At 45.7% G+C, this 13,507-nt stretch overlaps 1 protein-coding gene across 3 annotated transcripts in view; it reads right to left on the reverse strand.

The window, feature by feature from the left end:
- LOC138582988 (monocarboxylate transporter 6-like) overlaps nt 1-13,507 on the reverse strand; it is an 863,635-nt gene that overhangs the window by 22,643 nt on the left and 827,485 nt on the right. The gene's annotated exons all lie outside the window — the stretch shown is intronic.

Below are 13,507 nucleotides of genomic sequence, written 5' to 3' on the forward strand. Positions count from 1 at the left end.
GGATCAACCATATTAATTATTCTCCCATCCCATGGCTCTCCTCAATGGCCTCTCCCTGAATTAACTACCCTGTTTTGTACAGTGCTCGGTCACTTGGTAGTTTCTTTTTACATTTACTTAAATGTGAAATTGTCATTAATGTTTCAATTCCTGTATTGGGGCGTGTATAGAGGTGGGCTCCTCCATATCACGTCAAATTCCATCTTAACCATTAATACATTTGGGGGCCTACTGCCTTAAATCACAGAACTGAGTATCGTCAAATAAAACAAATAATCCAGTTTTACCATAAACTGCAACACATAACGCTAGATGCACGTTTTGTCTTGCAGGCTTGGAGTCACACTAATTGTCCTTTGTCACACTCTCTCTCTGAGCAAAAAAGATTATAGCTATACCATTATTTTCCCCATTCTGATTAAAGGCCTACAATTAACAGCATGGAAAATGCTAATCAAAATAAATCTAAGGAAACATAGTGAGACTGAATTGATCACAGTCCTACCTTGGTTTCACACGGCATGCAGATGTATGCACCCCTTCCCTTACTAATCAGCCAGCATTTGCACCTCTTGGTGACAATGGCCACAACTCACATTTCCCATTGACTTTTGTTATTGATAATTAAACCCTTGCTGGGACACTGCCCGAGATATACCCCCTCCCTCCAACTGTGCACAGACCATTTGACTATTTGCTTTGCAGGAAGAGGAGAGGGAAAGGGCAGGGGAAGAAGTCCAGGGACTTAACACACAGTTCTCATTTTGTGATCTGGTGCAAAGAGCTACTGCGAAGCCTTAGGCAAGCTACCAGTAGCTAACGGTCTACTGGTTGGAGACCCAGGCCATATAGGGTAATAGTGCAGTTGAGTGTCCAAGCACATTGAATGCTTGCCTTGGTCTATCCGTGAGGGAGTAGCTGTAGGATGTTGAGATGGGAATCCAGCCTCCATAACCTGGCAGTCGCTTGCCTCTTCCTGGAGGCATCTTATGGTGGGGGAGCTGCTGGGGGTGTATGTTTCCTATGCCATTCAACCCGTGGCCTCTCTGTCGAGACTGCCATTGTGTGAGATTGTTAACCAGGCAAGTTAAGAATATTTCTGTTCTTATGACAAATGCCCCCTTTTCATAACAGGTGTCTGGGTTCCAATACCCCCAACCAAACCCTGCAGGTGATGGTTGTGGAACATTTTGCACAGCAGAAACACAAGAAAAAAGGTGGCAGGGCTAAGCGTACACACTGGCCACTGTCGCATCTCTCCCAGTGCATCTTCTCTTTCCTATTCCCTTTGTCCCAGTAGGAGTAGCGAGTGTCAGCGGAGCAGCGCGAGAGTTCCAGAATTATTGCTCTTCAACATTAAATATTGTGAATGAGTAACTATTTATAGCGTGCGCGCTGCAGTGTAAATTGCCCCTTGGAACCCTTGTTCACCAACCACGGAAGGACTAGAGCGCCGATGCTGAACAAAGAAGTGTTTTAAGGAGTGCTCTGCTCTAAAACAAAGGAGACTGGGTTCAGAGCAGCCATTGACACGAAGTTCGTTCCACTGCTGTGGACCCTAGATGCTGAGGCTTCTGCCGCCACAGGAAGAACATTATTGTTTGGAGGTTAAGATGTGTAAGGCCCTAAGAAATGAGTAGGGCAATACTATGAGATTTAACCTTAGAGATAAAAAGGGGTCATACGGTGAGTGCATTTGTGAAGCAAGCACATAACCTCAAATGCAACTGTTTTGCTTATTGGGGGCCAGTGTAAGGAAGACCCGGTGGCAGAGGGTGGAATGTCTCCTAGAGAGCCCAAAAATCAGGCAAATAGCCATATTTTGAATAAGTTGAAACTTTGATGAAGAGAAGATGTGGCGACAGGGCTTTAAGTGGGCCACGGCTAGCTGGGGCAGAGCCCTGGTGGTCCCTGAACATTTTGTCTGAGACAGGGCGCTGCTGGGGCTCCCTAAAGTCCTCTGGTAACCCAAGCCCATCAGGCAGCCAAGGCCTTTTTTCTACAGCCATAAACCCTTGCGCAAGTGATAGCTTCAGGCTTTAGACAGAAAGGCCTTTACTTCCTGAATTGTGGTGCTGACTCCTGCCAGGCAACCATTTAACTAGAGATGCAGAGTTCATCTCCTCCCATTCCAGGTAAGAGGGTAATGGTCGATGCAAATGTGGGGCTGGTGGGGGATCAGAGCTACAATTCAGAGAGGAAAACCGAACCTGATTTGAATGCTTCAGTTAGCCCACGCCCCTTTTAGACCATGCCCCTTTTAAACCATGCCCCGGCTCGATTTCACAACCCATTTAGGCCACTGGTGGAGACCAGCATTACATGCATTGAATTAGTCAATGCATTAGTTGACAAGAGTGCCAACAACAGTGGGTTCAAAGATTTTAGATTGACAGGTAGAATAATGTTCATTTTTCTAACGGAAAAAAGCAGGTCTTTTTGGTTTTGAGAATTTGTGGTAAGAGAGAGGAGGCCAGGATCCACACATAAGCCCAAATTGAGCATTGGGCTGGCTAAATGGTGGCACCATGAAGAAAGGCGCATCAGGGTGAGAAAGAAGCGATGTTCTAAATGTGTATCATGGACAGAAGAAGTGAATTCCTGTTATGTCTTGGCTGGTTGGAGCCAGTCGTAAACCAACCAATGTTTTATGGCATTGAAGCACTTTTCAAGGATGATTGATTGTTAAGAGAAGTTGGAGGTATGAGTGTCATTTGCACATGACGAATAGTGAGCATCAAAATATTTCAGAACAGGAAGGGGCTAAGCAAGAGAATGAATAACAGAGGAAAACGTGGGGAGCTCTGAAGAACCCGACGACAGGTGAGTTTGAAGTGATCAGAGGAGAAAGATCCCAATTGGATTTGTTGGGAATGATCGGTTAGAAATGAGTCAACCCAGTTCCAAGTAGTGGATGATAGATGGATGGCAGGGAGTACACTTTTGATAGCAGTAGCTTTCCACAGTGTTAAATGTCAGTTCTATGTGATATTCCCGTATTTTGGAGGCTGAACACATTATTTCAGACATTTTTAGACGGACTTCAAAATGCCGAAATAGCCCACCTCTGGGGGGGTGGGGGGGGTGGAGGTTCTCCTTTCCTTAACCCTTTGTGAATCCATTCCCCCACCTACCTCTACCCTCGTCTGGGCTTGTGGAATTTCTTTAAAAATTGCCCCCCCCCACAAGCTTCCCTTCCCCCCTCCTGCCTTCCTTCCATTGCAAAACATTTGCCCCCAAAACCCCCACCACAGACACACTTATTCACACACAAACACATGCAAACTCACTCACCCTCTCCCCCCATCCACGCCACAAACATGCCCTCTCCCGCTCCCCCTCACACACACTCAAAATTCAGAAAAACACTGACTCCCACGTCTCCCGTCCTCCGGTGGCGCCTGTCAGCGCATGTGCGCGCTCATGTGCGGCAGGGCCGTGACAGTTAGATATAGAAAGAGCGCTCACTGGGGCCTCCGAACAATCTTTCTAAATTGTTTTTTTTCCTGTTATTTATTCATACAAAAATGTCCCTCCACACCCAAATGTCCTGGATAAGTCTTAGTCAAAGAAGGGAAACTTGCCCTTTATCCACTGCATGAAGGATGTTACTATAGGTGAGGAGTAAGGCCACTTCTGTGCCTGTACGTAAGTTCTGATTGGACTCCATCTGAAATAGGGTGGCTCAGGCTGCGCTTTTGCAGTTGCTGGGTAGGAAGTGTTTCTAGAAGTCTGAGGTGATGGGGCAGTAGCTTGCAAGGCAGCTAGGATGTAAGGTAGATTTTCTCTATAGAGCGGTGAATAATGGCATGCTTCAAGTAGGATGGAAAGGAAGCGTCACCAATGGAGCATTGAAAAGATCTCGCAGATATGGGCCAAATGGTTCTGCATGTGTCTGAGGACAGAAGAGGGAATTGGCTTTAGCTGGTTTACGAAAAAGGGAGTGATGGAATTAGGTGGCAAACTACGATAATTTGCAGGCTTTCCTGGGAATCCGTTGTGGAGAGGGCCGGCCTTATCCAGAGGATTCTAAGGAGGTGATATTCTTGCAAAGAGTTTGGAAAACTGGTTGGTTGGTTGGTTTGAGAGCAAGTCGGGGAGCTGATATCTTCAACTGTCGGAGAAAAGAGTTTTATTAGAGAAGAGCTGAGCACTATGGTTATGACATGTATCTGATGTGAGGTTGGCATCATGGAAGGAGACACAGACAACAGATTCAAAGTTGAACAATCTTCTATTAAAGAAAACGTCAGTTTGGATTAAGGCCTAACTTGCCCTATTCTAAGGTGGGATTTCCCTGCCTAAATGAATGAAGGAATGTCAGTGTCAGTAAGTTCAACATAAAAGTCTGTTTGTGTCTGGACCCTATACTTGCCCTCACAACTAATACAAAACAATGCGTAGGGACATTAACCATAACTCAAAAAGTGTTTGCAAGCATGAAGTTCTGAGCAGATCTATGCGATTATTGCGATGGCCGAAAATGCCGACTTTTTTTAACCCTTTACACCACATATATATGCGGGGAGACCCCCCACAGACCCCCCCCATATTAATATTATATGCTATACCTCCCCACATATATATGTGGTGTAAGGGGGGGGGTGAAAAAAAAGTCAGCATTTTTGGACATTGCAATTGTCAGGTCGACATTATGGTACGATTCCGTTCTGAGCTACTTCCAGCTCTAGCTTATTCACCAGCCTTCTCCTCCAAATGTCAATGAGTTCACCACAGAGTTCAGTTTCTCCTCCTTTGAGTATTTAATGCAATACATTTCTATAAAGGTCAGGATGCCCATCCCCAAGTTCAACACAGTTCCAAGATAACAGTTCCAGAATATCAAAGCTTCGGGTTCCCAAGCATAATGTTAATGTCAAAAGAAAGTATCTTGAAACTTTAGTCTTTAAGCTGAACTTGTATAACACATCCTTACAAAAGCCCCGCACCTACTCTTTCAACCTCCCAAGAGAGTAGTAACTGTGGATGCCGATGTATACGGCCTGGGCGCTGTCTTGATGCAGGAAGAGAAGTCACCTGGGTTTTGTTCCCGCTCAGATATGGAGGACATAACAAGAAAATATGCTTGGTTATCAATGGAAAGTTGATCTCTGCCTGATCTTCATAAAATTTTCAAAATCGTATTTAGAGCTGGAGTTGCCCCTACAACTGATCACAACCCACTAAATCACATCTTGACTCTAGGTGGCGCCAGAAAAGTGGCCTCCAGGCTGGCCAGAGTAGTGGCCAAGTTACAATGTCACACATGACTCAGGCCGGCACAATGAACAGCAAATGTGCCAACGCTCTGGAGCACCTGGGAGGGCGAGAAATTAATATTCACACTGGATTGCATTGTGGTTAGAATTATTGTAGGGGGGAGAAAGTAAAAAATAGCAATATTTTTAATTTACAAATCGTGAGTCTCCCGCCTAAGGAGGGTTGACATGTATGGAACAGGTAGACTGCCTCTTGCAACTGTCCACACTGGGGACCTGAAACATGGCTCTACACTATGGAAGTAGCGTTGGGAAATGACTCTCAGGTGTCCGGCTGCGGTGGGGGCATTGTGGTTTGTTCCACTGGCTTCGGGCTCTTTCAGGCCATGCCTCATCCGTGGTAATCGAGTTATCGCCATAGGTGACGCAGCACAGGTGAAGTGTTAAGGAGGCACTAGCACTTTCGTCTTCTAAAAGCGGCATTTCTTTCTGCATTGCGCAGCGTATTTTAAGATTTTTAATTTCTTCCGGCTCAGTGGTTTCCAAACCTATATTCAAGCCATGGCAAAGGTAGTTCTATTCCCTGATGTCAATGCCCTGTGTGTTCGGACGCCTGAAATATGTAAATTGTGGTGTGCAAGAGGGGTTAATGCTTGTGTGGACGTAAGGTCTTCTACGTAACCCCAAGTGTTCTCTCTCATAGATACAACTGTGTCTTGCTGCTAGAGGCGCTTTTTGGGGATAACCAAAACATCCTGGAAGAGATTTGTGAAGCATCAGAAAACTCAAAAGACAATCTACACTTAAGAGAACTGAACCACAAGCCTTGCTATGCTACTGATGCTTGTCAGCAGTTGAGCTAACACTTGGTGCTACGGAAATGTGTGGGCTTCATCGTGTGTCCTGATTTTCTCAAGTAACACTTGCCAACTGCTGCCATAGCTACAAATTGTATGCACTTATCTGTTGTGATCAACAGTACTGCAAAGAGGGACATTCTCTGGGGACAACCAGTTCCAATGTAATCTTGCTTGTCAGTTTAGCGTCCATTTATGATATGATAGGTAATTTATAACGCGCATATTACCCAGAGGTTTCTAAGCACGGACCCGGGGATCGAACCTGTGGTGCTGTGTGTCGTCTTGCTTCCAAGGCGAGCACGTTGCCCCCGAGCTATCCTCCCGAGATTTAACCTCTGAGATGGGCATTCCGGAGTTAGAAAACTCCCAGGCCATGAGTTAGTGTTTGCAAACAAAGATCTGCTAGGCAGGTATTAGTGGCACTATCGCAAGAAATCCCTTATCAATTTCTACTTCGTAAATCCTCTTAAGTTTCCCCACTTCTCCCTTACTACCCACAACTTCTTCCTAATCCTCACCCCGATCCCCTTTTCTACTGTATTCAAAATCAAGGCATCTATACTATCCAAGGTGGGAGGGTCCCGTCATACAGTTTCTGTGCTTTTGAGGAGGGTGTGGGCTATGTACAAGCCCTACCCTAACTTGACAGCAACATTAGATTGAACACACAACACCCAACACAGAACTTGCACACATTGCACACAGCCGAAGAAAATATGTCCCACAGAAAAGGGCCATGATTGTAGTATTGAACCATTCTGAAAGGTTCCTGCATAAATGACAGAAGAATATGTATGGGATGTATGTATGGGGTTTGCAAAGCAAAAACCTGGTTACGGGTGCAACAGGAAGCTGTAATAAGCATTGGCAATGGCAACATTTTGGGCTTTTGGTTAGGCATGACAAATGCACTTGCCTGGCACTCAGAGACGTAGCCAGGGTTCTCTAACAAGCTGAGTGGGCATTTACAGATTTAAGGTGCGCCTTTCCCACTCAGGCCCTACCCTGTCTACGCCTCTGCTGGCACTGCCATAGTCATATTAATTGACACCTTTGATGGTAGCAGGGCACAATATGTGTGAGTACCTGGGCATCTAATAGCAGTGCCTGGCAAATTACTAATACTTTTACACCAGCCAAAACTGTTGGCTTTGCCAATAGTGGTTTTTAACAGGACTTCAGTGTCGGATATGCCAAGTGCTTATAACTCGAGTGGCTGAAGGCAGACCTGGTTGACATTTTTATTTCACCAGTAGTGAGTTTACAACTCCAATTAAGTCATAAACCTCTCAGTAGACTGCTTTGAAAAAACACTGGCCGTTACTTCCAGTGCAAAATGCGATGCTATGGCTTGATTAAATCGGGCTCAAAGAGTTCCCATGAGGTGGTGTTTTGGCAGGGTAGGGGCAGAAGATGGGTATGAATGGACATAGGGCTTAGCATGGCCATGGGCAGTCAATGGGTGGGCAAATAACTAAACAACACCTACAAGCTGTGTGTCCCTCATCATATGCAATTTCTCCCTGTCTGTATTCTAATGCAATCGTTTCGGCTTAAAGGTGATGCAGCAACATCTAATAGCTTAAACTAAAAAGGACAAATCTAGTTTGCCAATCAAAATAGACAATCTTATTTCATTGCACTCCCATGCAACACTTTTACTTTATTGCCACACAAGGCCATTTATTAATTTATTGCATAGTGCTTACGTACAGCCTCAGGATGTGTTCAGCCTGTGTGGCCAAAATTGGTGCTAATAGAGTTACCATTAGATTACCTCTGCATTACTATACAACCGAACTATGGGTTTAGAGGCAATTCCTCTGCTTTACAGTCTCAAAAAAGGCCAAATATGCTGAATTACTGCCAGCGGTAATTCTGCCGAAATCCCACTGGATTCCACGGAGTAGCATCTTGAACTCCTCTTGCTGGATTCCCCCTTTACTGCTAGCGTATATGTTACTTGTTGTCTTTGTCTCGTCTAAGCGCCTCCATGCCTGCGTGCCTCTGTTTCTCGCTATACAAAATAAATAAATATGGACTCCAATAAATGGGGACTAACAGCGCCTACCACCACTCGTAATCTGGTGAGAATTCCGCCAGACCAAGTGATGGTAACAGTAAATCCATTTGGTGGTAGCCTGGCGGATTTACCGCCGAGAGACTTGTTATGTGGCTTATATTGCTTTAGCCAAAACACTTTACAAAATGTAGACAGTCAGTACATTAGTGGATGCAATTCGGAGGAATAATACCTACCTGTTTCTGTCCTTGGATTAATTGTTTAGCTGTTGCACGGGGTAGGACATCCTTTCATCGACAGTCTTTTTAAAAATTCGTTTTTTTAACGAAAAATGTTCAATGAAACAACTCATTGGAAAATATAGGGGGTGGAAAAGTGCATATAAGGGCTGGGGGTCGGGAATACAGAAAAAAGAAAAGGGGATGGGGATTTTGGGAGGGGAGGGGGAGAAAATATAAACAAACAATTCCGACAAGTTTTTTCATTGAAAGTATTTCGCATAAAAACGAATTTAATTTTTTTTCTCGATGAAACAACGTATAACCCTTGCACAAAGCTTTGTAAGGAACTCGGCACAGATCCTTACCTATCAAGAGGCCAGAAAAACTGGAAATTCGAGTTTGTAGTGTTATTGGACTGGCCATTCCATTCCCCGTCACCGAAACCCCCTTTCTTTCACTGCCAGCAGACTTCTCTTCATCTTCCTGCAGCTGCCACACCTGCTTTAGGCCAAGGGATGATGCATCCAGCTTTGTGCAGAACCTTGAGGAATCTACACTCCACCTTCAATCTTTTCTGCTCTGGTTTCATCATGACTAACCTTCTGTATGGTTACAGCATCACTCTAAAAGAGAAGCTCTGGTGCGATCTCAACACCTGCGGAAACGTAGCCGTTGAGGGAAGATAGTTTTAGCGTATTGCTGTGTCCCTTGTGTGAGAGGAGTTTAGAGCCTGTGGGAGAGATCAAGAGCAAGAAACTCTGGCCCCTGCCTTGATCACCTGAGAAACGCCTATCGTTGCCCCTGAAGCAAATGTCCTAGCAGACATCTTAAGCACAGCATCTGACCATACTAGAGTGAGGCTTGAGGTGTCTCTCAGCCTGCCATCCAACATGCAAAGGAAGGTCAAATGGGCGAATCCGGTCCTCAAATTCCAAGCAGTTCTTTCTCTAGACCAAAATGTCTTGCCTTTCATAACCCTTAGCATGTAGCTTATGGTAATGAGTTTAGCTAACAGATTGCCCCTTTCTCACAGGGGGCTTGACAGTGGCAATGTGAGACAGTGAAATGTAACTGTCTGCAAGAGGCCATTGGTAGGAGTGCAGGGTTGGAGGTTATTTTGCATGGAAGGCACAGTCTTCTCTTCACCCGCCTAACCAACACTCCTCTAAAATCTTCTTACACAATACACACTCAAATCCCCCACAGATCACTGCCATGGGTCTTGCTTTTAGCACCTAAACACTAATTGAGTCATGGCCAATCTCTCCTCTTTAGCCTCGTCACCCTCCCTCAACAGCGGCTCACCAGAGTCAAAGCACTGCAGTTTACCAGATCTTAGGCTCTTCTATAGTCTATCTGCCAAGTACATAAAAAGCCAATTGGCATGTAGGAACTGGGTGCTTTCGACCTGCACTCCTCTACACCATTGGTTTTCCATCTGCCTTTCCCACTGTCCTGCAAATGTGGCAGATGGGTGCTATACAAGATCACTTACATTACAATGATGATTTTGACAGAATGCCATCTTCAAAGGTGTGCAATCCTGAGTTTTTGCAACAGATTGTCAGTGGTTTCTCTGTATGAAAGTATGTTCTGCTGAACCAACACATAGGCTCTGTGGTTAAAATGTGCTGTGAGTGGTAACACTTGAGCTGATTTCAGGCACAGTGAGTGTGTAACCTAATCCCTACCATCCATTTGTTGGAAACATGTATACTTCTGCTGTGCACAGTCCAAAGGAAAATTAGCTGCTGAAAGGTGAACTGGTCACATTTCGGGTACAAAGGTTACATGTTGCTTTAAACATGCACAAGCAGAACCGGTGAAACGGCTTCTGCTGATACTTCAAGAGAACACAAAAGAAACGGACTCTCATACAGATGCATTTTGGCACCTCCAATCCTACCACTACTAAAGACTTTTAATCAGAAAACTCTGCTACCCTAAATTTGCCTAGCAGCAATGATCATTTCTATCAATTCATTAAACCCTTGTTAAAACCCATTGGTATTAGCAATGTTCTCCCTGGTTGTGTCTCTGGAGTGTGCTTCCTAGACCACCTCTAGATTGCACAGGAAACTCTGCCCAGAGATGACTGCACCGCAGCAGGCGGGGTGCGCACCAAATCCAGATCAGGGATGAGGTGGTTGAAGGTAAGTGGTTTCTTTTGGGACGGGCAGAGGTCAAGGAAGGGGGGACAGGCTGTGGAAGCGGTCGAGGAATTGGGCATGTCTTGGAAGGGCAGGTAGAGGAGGGGGGCCCCACAAGGGGGTTTCCAGGCAGGGCATAGGAAACATAGTCAGGGACAAGATGCAAGGTGGGGGCGCATGGCGTGTGGGCACAGGGGATTAGACCCCCTAAGGGAGTCAGACGCTCACCCATTGAGGGCCCCTTCCAAGCAGTCCAAAAAAGGCAGTCTTTTGTGGGAGTGGCTTCCACTAGGCAGATTAACGACCTAGAACTGGCAGTGTCTTTATACCCTACCAATATGAAGATAGGTAAACTAAATGTAAATCAATATGCTTCCAAAGCAAAATATTGTGGTGTGAAGGGAAAAACAGTTATAGCTTATTGTGCTTTTACAAACTAAACGTACCCTGCATTCACTGCACTGGCCAACTATATGAAAGAAGCCTCCCACTTTCCAGGACTGATTGCCAAATAGTTTCAGACTAACTCAGGAAGCCCCCTGTAATTCAAAAGCGAGGATTTCACACTTCCCCAGAATGTGAGGAGGAAGCATTCTAAAGGTTGGGCAGAAAACCTTAAGCGGAGGCCCTATGTTTTCAAGGAGACAGGACATGGGTTGAGCAAGGGCAGCCTGGGAGCTCTGGTTAAGGGAAGATCATTCCCATCATTGTGATGTATACCTTCATGCTCAACTCTGCACCGCAACAACTCCAGGCCTCTGGGACTTGCTGCAAAAGAGGGGAGGCCCTTCTCCAGGGAGTCATCCCTATTGCATCCTAGCAGGAGGCTTTGCTGCCACCAATCCCCTGCTAGGATTTGCATCTAAATGGAGCGGGATACTCGAATACCGTTGAAGCTGTGCACCTTACAAAGTCTTCTTCCATGGGGTAAAGATATTTGATCAGAGTGGATGGAGATACTCTTCCCGTAACGTGCCATGTGACCAAAGGCGCATAGCGAGAAGGACTTTGAGGCTTTTCTGCACTGGAAAATTCCCAGAGCGGAGACAGTGTACCTGAAGGTGCCGAAGCATACCTCATCCAGCAGGGGAAGTGCAGAATAGAGCTTCCAAGTCTGTGTGCTTCTCCTTCGTAGAACGCCAGCAGTCTTCATGGCTGATGCCTGTTGTCAACTACATTTGCGCTGCCCATTGAGATTGTCAAGCCGTGATGACTCGAACCACCACTGCAGTACCAGAACACCCTCAAGCCATCAAGCTGAACCCATTGGTTGGTGCACACCACAGTGCTTGAATCCTGTCTGGCTAGCTCACCTCCTTCAAACCAGGTCTCAAACTTGGAAGAAGTGGCAAGATGACCTGTTTAGGGCTATTGAGTCTTAGCAAAGGTTAGGGTACTGATCCTGTGAGCTAGGTGCCCATTCAATGTAACTGGAATCCCTGGCATTTACCTGGGCCCTACACAATGTTTAGGGTCCACATTGCTACCTTAACCAGGACATTTTAAAATACCAACGTTGGGAATGTTTCCCCATCTATATTTTGCCTATGTTTCCCTAACGCAGTATAAGAGTATTCATATGTATTTATATATATTGAAGAACAAGGTGTCATTTCGAATATAGATGACTTACAAAGTAGTCAATAACAGAGAGTGGAGGCATTCCTAGGGTAAGATGCCGCTACATAAGAACACTGTTAGAGTGATGTATGCCGGGTGGCGAAGGGGCAAGAGCGGAACATATACCAGGGGTGAAGATTGGCAGTGATGTGGAGCAAATGATTGCTTTGGCCGCCCCATACAGGAAACGAGATATAACATCTCCATCCAACTAAAGACCACTGCGGGATGGACAGAAAAAGTTTAGGAAAAAGTAGGGCTTGATTTCATTGAAGCCTTAGACAACAATCCTGACGAGAGGTATGCCATTGTACTTACAGACTATACTGTCCCATACCTTCCCCATCCACCATAACAGACATCTTCCAGAGGGAAGGCTGACCATATGTTAGGCAATGGAGTTCAGTTCCCCTCCAAAACAAATTCCTCAGACCTACATAGTCACATGATTTAGCCCTGCGAGTGCGCCCTGTAGAATGCACATTCCCCCTCCTCTCCCTGCCATGCTGCTGCCTCTGCTGCAGCAGTGAAAAATCTGCTGTGTTTGGAGGCTTTGAAACCCCAAACGAAGAAAACCGATACACGAGTGCCTCTCTCTCCCTAACCATTACAGAAGCCTTGTAGAAGGGGATTTCTTAAAACATGCCTTTAACATGGTTTTGCTCTTTCATGGACAGTACATTGGAGAGTATGTTTTCAGTTATGAGGGAATGGTATGGGCCGAAGCTCATCTGCTGCTTTGGTGGATAAATCCAAGTCTGAACGGTACAGACCGCTCTGTGCAGCAGGTAGGGCTTCGCTATCATCCTGGCATGGGAAATTCTGGGTACAAGCACGTCTCTGTTGTTGGGCGTGGAGGTGGCGCCTGAGCACATGTGCGGTAAGTGATCGGCTATGCAGAAGGCTGCCTGCTTCTTCTCTCTTTCTCTCTCGTAGACCTGCTTGGAGAAGCTCTTAAGTTTGTGCATAGGTTTGTGCATTCCTGCCCATGGGGTTCACTTGATATCCTTTTCCTGTGCTGGAGCCTATCCGCTGCAATTTCCCATTGCCTCCTACATAAGGACTGGTCCTTCATTCGTCCCCTTCTTCCTTAGATTTTCCGGTTCTGCCCTTCAATAGTTTAAACCCGATCTTTCTGACTACACTTATTCTTTCTCATGTTATGTTGACTTATACCGTGCACCGCTACCACCCAAGGGCAGTCTCCACTGCTGGTCAACAATCTTCCCCATCCTCCCTTCAGTTTGGAGGACCTTAAGGTTCTGTTCTGTGCCCTTTTCTCCCCCCCCCATACCTTTAATCTCTCATGTTAGTTCTATGCTCATGACGCCCAGATCCGTTTCTCTTTTTCTAGCTCTCTTAATTCTACCTATCTTTATGCTATCCAGTCTTAGATAACTATGAATTCTCCGCA

The sequence above is a fragment of the Ambystoma mexicanum genome, chromosome 3q (assembly GCF_040938575.1).
Source record: "Ambystoma mexicanum isolate Mex_15411 chromosome 3q, UKY_AmexF1_1, whole genome shotgun sequence".
NCBI lineage: Eukaryota > Metazoa > Chordata > Amphibia > Caudata > Ambystomatidae > Ambystoma > Ambystoma mexicanum.